Genomic DNA, 10,255 nt, shown 5'->3' on the forward strand with positions numbered 1-10,255 from the left:
TGCAACAGTAAATTTGACGCATAGAAAAATTGCGAAAAAAGTTCAAACGCTAAGTCCTTCTATGGTAAACTTACAGAATAGTGTAGTAGAATAAGACTATTAAAAAAAAAGAAAAATTTAATACGTAAAAATTTTATTTTTCTGGAGGTTACGAGAAGCACACATAGCATTCGCAATATTTTAGTGAATACAATGAAGAAATGTGGTATAATAAAAATTAATAAAAATGCAAATTAAATAATTAAGATTACAATTCATTAATGGTTATAAAATATTCTAACAATGCTGTTTTTTCGATACTACGAAATCAAATCAAGTCAACTTATTCTTAAAAATGCACACACACAAAAAAACAAAAACAGATACAAATATTTTAATAGCAGAATAAGAAATAAATTCAACCCATATAAAATTTATACAAATATATATGTAAGCATATAATTTCTGAAGCAGAAGGCAGTTTTGAAGACAGTGAAGAGACTTTCGATTTTTTAACTTTGTTTTATTTCCGTCCCGGGAGCCATGATTTTTTTGCACAAGCAGAAGCGACGAGCACAACACAGAACGACACAACACGAAATGAGGAAAAGCTAATGAAAATTTTATCCCTGTGTATATATACTGTGAGATTTTAATAGGGATTTCTAACACGAGTCAATCACAAGTGAGGGAAACACAGGGATCTTTTAGTGGAATTTGTTCATATCAGCAATATTTTATCCCTTCATTCGGAGTGTGGGAAAGTGTTTTAGCCGACACAGCAACTTTAGAACTCATGTCGTATTGATTAAATACAAAAAGTGGAATGGGATCAGGAAATAAGAGAATATTTTAGAATGAAGTTAATATGGGCTAAATTAAGCTAAAAATTAGAAAATTAGTTAAGTTTAAATTAAAATTTAAAATATCATTATATATATATTAACTGCCAGATCTTTATCAAAGCAAAAATTATAAAAGTTTTTTTTTTTTTTTTTACGTAGTTTTATGCAGTGTTAAACAGAATCCTTCCTCTTAAGCTTTCAACAAAGGAAGAAAACACGTGATTAAATATTTGATGAAACAATGAAAACGATGTGAATTTCAAAGTAATAATGAAATCTATGGTAGAAAATTAAGCAAAAAAAAATGTCAAAAAGATCCAGAAAAAATTTACACGTCTATTAAGTGAGCTAAATTTTAATTAATATTTAAAAAGAAAATCGCCCCGAGATGCACATTCCCTTCCTTTAAGTTATATATATGCCAAACTTGAGCGCTAACATGTAGATCAAACGTTCTGGTCTGTAGAGCGCTAACATACAAATATACACATTCATCTTTAATATTAGTTTACATTAAACCCTATAAAATTTTTTGGGGGTCTGCTAATACAACGTGTTAAAAAATAAATTATGAAAATTTCGCGCAAATCTAATATTAATATCCTATGAGAAATAATGAAAGCAGAAACTAAATTCTGAGAGTTTTGTATCATTAAAAACTTTTTGTACCAATAGCGTTGGCAGTAATTTTCCGACAGGGGAGAAAACAGTTCTATGATGGGGGAGAGGCAATTTAGTAGCAACATTTCTCTAATTTAGTTGCAGAATAATTTACAATTATTCATTTTATTTTACTTAGAGGTATTTATTTACTATGTTGAATATAATAAAAAATTCTTTTCTTTAATTGGTTCTTTGTATGGTTTCGATATAACAAAAAATTTACGACCTAAAATAAGCAGTAATGGAAAATAATTCATGAATATCATAATCTGAAATGAAGTGCACCTCATTGCTATTGGAGACTGATATTCACGTTATTTAAATATCATAAGAAAACAAAATAATAGCCGAAACAAGTGAAAATTCTTAATAAGTTATCATTAATCGTGACCACCGACTGATATTTTACGACAATTGAATGAAATGTATCGAATTAAATGAAAGTTTATGAAATCAAATGTTAAAAAAACCTTTCATATATTAAATTTGGATTTTACATTGAAGAATGTTATAACTGTCACTTTTGGCGAAATACAAATTTTTTCGGTCATGTTTATTTCTTAGTCGACCGATCAAAAACTATCGGCAAAATGTGACATCTGACTCATTTGTTGTCATGTCGGTCATTTTACCAAATGTACTCAAAACTATGGACTGAATGGACGTCACTTGAATCAGATGTCTGAAATCCTGCCTATAAAGGTCGTCGAATTCGAACAAAAGCCTCATATTCCGATTATTTATTTACTTTACAATAATATTAAGATGATATTTTATTAATCAGGTATCTAATTATCTACACCCCATTTCTAAAATAATGAAAAAATTTGCAGTCGAAACTATTAATTTCTTCCAGCGGAAGGGACAAGGAAGCAATTACTGACAAGGAGGGAAATTCTTTCTCAGTGTCACTGCCCTTGGTCATCAATTGGCCAGCTAAGTTGTATTTTTAAAAGAATGATTTTCAGTGTTTCCCGTTATTCTGTATTTTTGTGCATATGTGTGCATTTTTTTAAACTACTTAGAGTTTTTAGAAAGATAATATTGAGAAAAAGTAAAAAAAGTATTTTCTGTCGGTTTTTTAATTTCCCGTATATTGATTAAAAGCTAGTGGAAGACAAGAGGGATTGTTATGGAACGCTATATGAGCAAGTCAAAAATATTATGTTCATTATTACTTCTTTAGACTGCATATATTTCCGTATCATTGCCTATTAAAAGAATATAATTAAATACGACTTTTAAAGATATATAGCGATTATTATTTGATAATGTATTACTTAAAAGAGCTTATCTATTCAGGTTTTTTTTTTATTACTTTATATATTTCTGTTCTATAATACATTTTAAAGATAAGTCGGTTACTTTGAGATGTTGTACCTAAAATAATACAAGTAAAATGAACAATTAAGTTGCATGACTGCATTAAATGTAGTCACGGCAATTAAAATTGCCCCAATATTTTTCCTGCAACATTAATTAAATATAAAACAGTATATAATGGCTGAAAGATTTTTATATATTGTGTCATTGAATTTGTGTTTCAAATATATTTTCCGTTAGGAGTGTACTTTGAAATCTAACCTTACAATGACTAAATTTATTCTAGTAAGCTTAATTTTACTATTTAGTAGTTTTCCTAGCAACTAGTTCTACAGAAATGGAACTTACACCATGTTTGTAGAATTAATTCTATTAGAATATCACGGTTCGAAACTTTTCCTAAAGTCTCGTTTTAGAAATTAGACAATACTGAATAGCAAAAGAACTTCTGTGAAGTTCTTATCTAAATATGGAATGCAGGAATAAAATACAAGAAAACGATTGCCATAAATATGCCAAAATTTTAGTTAAACTGCTATACTAATTCGGCAGAGGGAAATTGTCAATCTTAAATTTCAGAGGTGATAGCAGGAAAAAAAATTAAGGTTAAAGAAACAAACAGCTTTCAAATTTGACAGAAACTGGATTTCTAATGATTGAATTTTATTTTTCTGTAATCTGAAATAACAGTTTTTGCGACCTTTCAAATGAATTAAAGAAATGGGAAGAATATATGGGCGGAAGTGACGCGGTGAGGCAAAAACACAAAAAAATAACGCATGAATTGAAAAACATTGTTTACTTACAACGTCGTCGCTAAATGCCCTTTTTACAGCAACGTTCATAATAAATGATCAAAATTGCTGCCACCTAGAATTATGTAAGCATCACAGCAGTGATTGGCAGGTTTGTTGAGCGATGAGTTCTTCAATGGAGTCAACTTGAGTTAAATGAGGGCCTTCAAATGCCCCCATAGAGGGAAAAAATAGAGACTCGATAAAACTGGCGATCGTGGTGGCCATCGGGCTGGCCCACCACGCCCAATCCAGTGGACCCCAAAAGTAGCATCCAGGTAATTGCGGAATTCCGTACTGAAATGGGTTGGCGCATTATCAGTTGCTGAAACCACATTTGATTGCAAACGCCAATCGGAACTTCTTGCAGCAATTCTGGTAACATCTGTAACAGAAAAATTCCATAATAGCGGCCAGTGTTTCGAGTTGGTAGGAGATACGGGTCGATGAGGTAATTATTCACAATACTGGCCAAACGTTCACAAAGAAGCGTTATTGGAATACATGTGGGCGTATGGTATGTGGATTATCTGTTGCACACACAGGAGAATTTTGGGCATTGAAAACGCCTTCGTATGTAAAACATCGCCTCATCTGTGAATAAATAGCACATGAGCTGGAAAAGCCGTGTGCAACGCACTGTGCTACAAGAACCATTTTCAGAAAGCCACGCGCAGAGGGTAAACACACGTCTGCAAAGCTTGGACTCTCTATATGTGGAATGAGCGTAAACGTTGTTCGTGAAAAACTCTCCAAACAGTTGGTTGACTGTCATGGAAACAACATGCTACAGCCCTTGTACTTTTGACGGTTGTTTTGTCCACACGATGACTCCTTCCGTGTGTGGTTGTCTTACAGTCCTCGATCGACCTCTTCCGTTAGTACTGGCGAGAAATGAACCATTTTCACAAAGTTGCCGATGTAGTCACTCAAACATTTTGCGGTTCGGCATGCGTCTACTTGAAAAGCGTTCGTGATATAGCAGTAGCGCTGCTGTGCCGTTACAATTCACAGTACCGCACATTAGATGTATGTATGCCTTTTTGTTGTTTGTAAAATTATTCATCACTGCCGAAATCTAAAGCGCAAATGCCATTTTTTGCTGATGCAGCAGATCACTGACACTCCGCTTCACTGCCCTCAACTATCGCCAACATTGTCAGCTAGTCACGCATCGAGGTCGCCAAGCATGCATGCATATTGGTGAATACAATTCCCAGTAAATGTTTTACCATTTTTTGTCTGTAATCGCTCGTTAAGTATGCTGTTAATGAACATTTTGTTTCCGTTATTTTATTATTATTTTTTTATGTATGTACAACACCGCGTCATTTCCACCCATATATTCCTATACAATAGTTGTTTGCTTTAGTGAGCTCTACCACCCATCAAAGTGTGTCTCATGATTTTAGAATCACCCTGTGTAACGGAATTTTCGAAAATATCTTAGTATCACGCATCTATGAAAAAAAAATCGAACTATCCGAAGAATTTGAATTAAAAACTTTTCAATTGGTCAAGTTTTGCAGTTAATAGAAACCTTTTGATAATTTCTAGAAAATGTAAAATATCTGCGTATTTTTTTAGAAATCCGAGGAATATGATACCGATACACTTTTGTTTTCAAGCATTAAATGAGCATTTTTTACCACTGCATTTCCCAAGTCTTTCATACAAGATATTTGTAACCCCTGTTAAAAAATGCGTTGTCTTCTGATAATTCTAGGTTTAACATTTTTGTTACATATCTTGTTTTGAATCTGTGCAGCTTGATTAATTCTGTTATTTTTCAATTTATTTATTAATGATTAAAAATTTGTGCTTTTTTTTTTTTGGACCATCATTTGGTATATCAAAAAATTGCTTCAGTGTAAAGGCAATAAAATGACATTTGTTTACTGAAAATTATACATGATGTATTTTAAAGATTTATCAACTGTTTTTTTTTTTCAGTCAGCGTCTTCTCCTCCCCTTTAGATTAAAAATTTTCTTACCGCTGATTTCCATTATTTATTTGTTTTAATACCATCATCATTTGTCAACTAATCACATTGATTTGGTAATCTGATATATGTCGACTTAAGAGAATCGATTGATTTTTAAAACAGCAATATGAATTACTTGCTTATCTACAAAAATAGCCTATGTTTGAATCTATAAATAAAACTATAAGTACGAATTTGATTTTTAAAGCAGCAATATGAATTACTTGCTTATCTGTAAAAATAGCCTATGTTTGAATCTATGAATAAACTATAAATACGAATATTACGTCCACGTGAAGCAGAATCGACATTTTCTCCGACCAGCAAAATATTTTCCTGATTTCTTAGAGACAGCAAATTTTATTTTTCAATAATCAAATTACTTCGAGAAAATGTCAGTAAAAACTTAGGAAAAAAATTACTGACTAGAGATGAAATTTTACAGAAAATATTCCGTTCGATTATCCTTTTAAATTTTCCAGTTGTGAAAAAAAAATTTGTAGAAAGGATGCAGCCTCTCCTTCCACTGCTTTATCGATTCCCAAACGTCTCGCTGATTGGTGGACCAACCTCAACCAACCTACCCCAACCTCCACGTCACTTCTCTCTTAAACAGGAGAACTGCGCTTTCTGCTCATGGTTTCGCCTCTGTTTGCTCTCTGCGAGTTTTCTGCAACAACCAACAGATGGCAGTGTACAAGTAGTATTCATTTCCTTTCCTCTCCTCTCCTCTCCTCTCCTCTTTTTATTGTTTGATTTTCCTAAATCGCGGCATTAATAATGCAACTTGAAATCCACGGTAGAATCTTTCTTGATATAATTAAGAAAAGCTCAATAATTTATTTAAGAAAAAGAAAGAAGAAGCATTTCTGTGACATATTGGATAGAACATAAAAAATTTACAAGTCGGTCCCGCTTCACGTAAAGAAAACGAAAAGAGAATATTGAGAAAAAATTTGCACTATATATCTATACTTTGTCATGAGTATAACAACATTAATGCCATTCAGCACGTAATTCTTTCAATGCAAAAAGTGTACTGATTATAGGGACTATTGGACCTTGGACTATTTTAAAATTAGATAAGAAAGATAATATTTCTTTCTAAAATTTTGTTTGGAGGGTGGGGGGGGGACCACCAAACAAAACCAGTCCCCAAGTTTCTCAACAAGTAACGAAGCACTTCTATATCTACTAACGTAATAGATCAAACTCTGCTATCAACTGTATGTGCCTAATTAACCTAATCTTCTCTCCGCGCTGCTTGAACTCTTCGCTTTGTTGTACCTCTTCATTTGGACTTCATAAATATGAATATGAACTGAATCAGATCAACGAAACTGCTGTGCAACTGTTAAATGATTGAAACTTCATTTTCCTTTCTGTCTGTGCTTGTGTTTATTGACGAAAGTACTTGCTCTCTACTTTTGAAATTAGGAGATAAGAGCCATTGTTGCTATAAATCCCTCCATCATACTTTCAAGTCATATTACTAATGCTACTTAATTATAATTACTCATATTCAATAAATACAAAAAAAATTCGGTCACTGGGCACAGTTGAGTAATATTTTATTACAAATCACTAATCACAAAATATACAACGGTAAATTTCTAAAGTACAACACAAATAATTACAAATACAAATTTTGACTTTAGAGATAAAGCTGATTTTTTAAAATTTGTTTTCTTGAAAAATGTTTTTTCCAAACTGTTCGTTTCTGAGTGCACGAATACCTTTTGGTAATACTCTGGATACTATTTTTTGGAAGTGTGATTATGCAACATAGAGATACGATCCGGATTTTTTTTTTCTCATCACAAAGCGAACGTATATAAATATTTTGTAAAAAGATTAAACTTCAAAATGCCCATTAGCATTTTATTCAAAGATTCGATTCCGAATTGCTCTTTGGAATACAAATTTACTTTCATTTCCTAAAATTTAGAAAGAAAGAAAGAAAGCATTCTAAAAGTGCAAAGAATGGCTTTTCTTATGCAATTTTATTTAAGTCCAAAATGAATGAATTAAAATCTACCATATAAAGTGAATAAATGCGTTTCATATGCAGTATTTTTTTTTTCAAAAAAAAAATCATTATTTGTTAGTATTTTCAAAATTTATTAAATATAGAAACATTATAAAATAACAAAAATTTCTAAATATTTAATCATTGATAACATTATGATTTACATAGATTTAATATCCAAAATTTGCTTAAATATGAAGTGAATCTCACATTCCTAGGTTAAACAACTATAATGTTAACATGCCAGCTTTTTATATGTTGAATAATATATGAAACCGAATATCCAAACGGAAAACGTTTTTAAATAATTTAAATCGAAATCTCATAGTATGGTAGAAACATTTTAAAGTTAAATTAGGATTCATTAAGAAAATGTAAGATAGCAAATACACTCATGTCCATAAATTAAGGATAATTCAGAGTCACGCTGAAATCGAACTCTAAAATACATATATCACCCGTAAAATGACTACACATATCTTTAAAACTCATATGCAAATTGCAGAAAGCCACCAGATGACACCGATAGCACGTCACAGTGACAAGAGTGTAAGAGAGTGATGTATAAGGAAAGAGGCAAAGAAGTAAAATTACTTTATAAGCCTTTCAGTGCAATAGCCGCATAGTTATGACACAAAGGACACATTTGGATGATTTTTTGCGTGGTAGAATTATCGGCCGCCTGGAATGTGGGCTTACCCAGCTGGAAATATCCAAGGAACTTGGAATCGCCCAGAGTGTCATCTCCAGGCTTTGGCAACGATTCCAAGATGGTAATGTGAGTAGACGTATAGCACATGTTGCCCTCGAGTTACAACGCCGAATGAGGAGTGGCATTTGGCAATTACTGCCAAAAGAAACAGAAGGAGCACAGCATCAGACCTGTCTCATCAGCTTTCTTCAGCCACTGGTACGACAGTTTCAAGGCAGTCCGTGTACAGACGCTTAAGACAGATTGGTCTATGTGCTCGTAGGCCTGTCAGATGTGTTCCACTTACTGCAACTCACTGTCGTCGGCGGTTAGCCTGGAGTAGAGAGCTTGCATTGTGGACACCGCAACAGTGGGCTTGTGTGATGTTTTCCGACGAGTCCAGGTTTAGCTTGCAGTCTGCTTCTCGCCGGACTTTTATATGCTGAGCGCCAGGTACCCGTTACCACCAAGAGAACATCATTGAACGACACCGTTACGGTGGTGCAGGATTGCTCGTTTGGGGAGGAATTATTCTGGGTTCCAGAACTGACCTGCATGTTCAAATCGGAACTATGACAGGCCAAATTTATCTGGGCGTCATTCTGGAACAACATGTACGTCTGTTTCGGGGCGACATGAATGCAGAATTCGTGTATGTGTATGAAAACGCCCTTCCTCACCGTGCAAACATCGTAAACGAATTCCTTCTATCGGAGGATATCACCCGTATGGGTTGGCTAGTATTCTCACCGGACTTGAATCCAGTATAGAATGTGTGGGACATTCTTGGCCGAAGAGTTGCAGCCCGTCAACTACATCCTATATGTCTATCGGAACTTCTTAGAGCATTGCTTGATGAGTGGTATAATATTCCCCAAGGTCAGATCGATAATTTGATCCTCAGTATGCCTAGGCGTTGTACGGACTGTATTGCATAGTCTGGGAGACATACTATGTATTAACCATCACACCAACCATGCAATAGTGATTTTTGTAAATAGTTTTTTTTTTTAATTTGCTCCAGGGAGCAAAAAATCGCAATTTTTATTAATGATATCAAAGATAAAGCACCTTTTTTACTCTTTACCTTTTGTTTAATAAATAGGTTTTACAAATAAATCACATTTGTTATGCTTCTGACACTTTCTTTTCCTGAACTTGCATTATGCTTAACTTATGTACATGAGTGTATAAGCCTCCACAAATGAGTGGATCATCTTGAAGGAAAGAATTTAAGTAATGTATTCTTTGGTTTCAAAAAATATTCTCTCTATTATATGTTCTCTTTTTATTGAAAAAAAAAATATTCGGCTACAGTGCCTATAGGAGAAAAAAAGAAAAACAAACAAAAAAACCAATATTTGAGGGAAAAACCATCAAACATGTAAGTGAAATACATATATTCATCAAAAAGATAACAGAAGAATATATTTTGAAATAAGAATCGCCCTGAAAAGTATATAAACAGGAAAAGTTCAAAATTCACCATAAAAAGAAATAACATATCAAATAAATATTTTTAGGATACTTGAAATTGTACAAAATAATATATAATACCGAAACTTAAAAATGCAAAGAAGCACACATGAATAAATTTGTAAAATAATGTTGTCTTGTTTATAAGATATATAATGTTTAGAAGATATATAAAATAAACTAAAATGATATACTGTTAATTACATAAATATCAAAAGATTGAATATATTAATCCTCATATAATAATTAGAAATGATGAACACAATTATGAGATAATCCTAAGAGAACACACTTAAAGAAGGTTTTTTTAAAAAAAATTTTTATTTTTAGATAAGGGTGAGTTTAAAAATCTAGAAGGAAGAGACTGCAAGTCGAATTTTTAAATTCATGTTAAATTATTTGGATTCTCAGGATGAAACAACATCAGAGACATAAAACAAAAATTTATGTTTTCAAATATTACTGTAATG

This window comes from Argiope bruennichi, chromosome X2 (assembly GCF_947563725.1).
Source record: "Argiope bruennichi chromosome X2, qqArgBrue1.1, whole genome shotgun sequence".
Taxonomy (NCBI): Eukaryota; Metazoa; Arthropoda; class Arachnida; order Araneae; family Araneidae; genus Argiope; species Argiope bruennichi.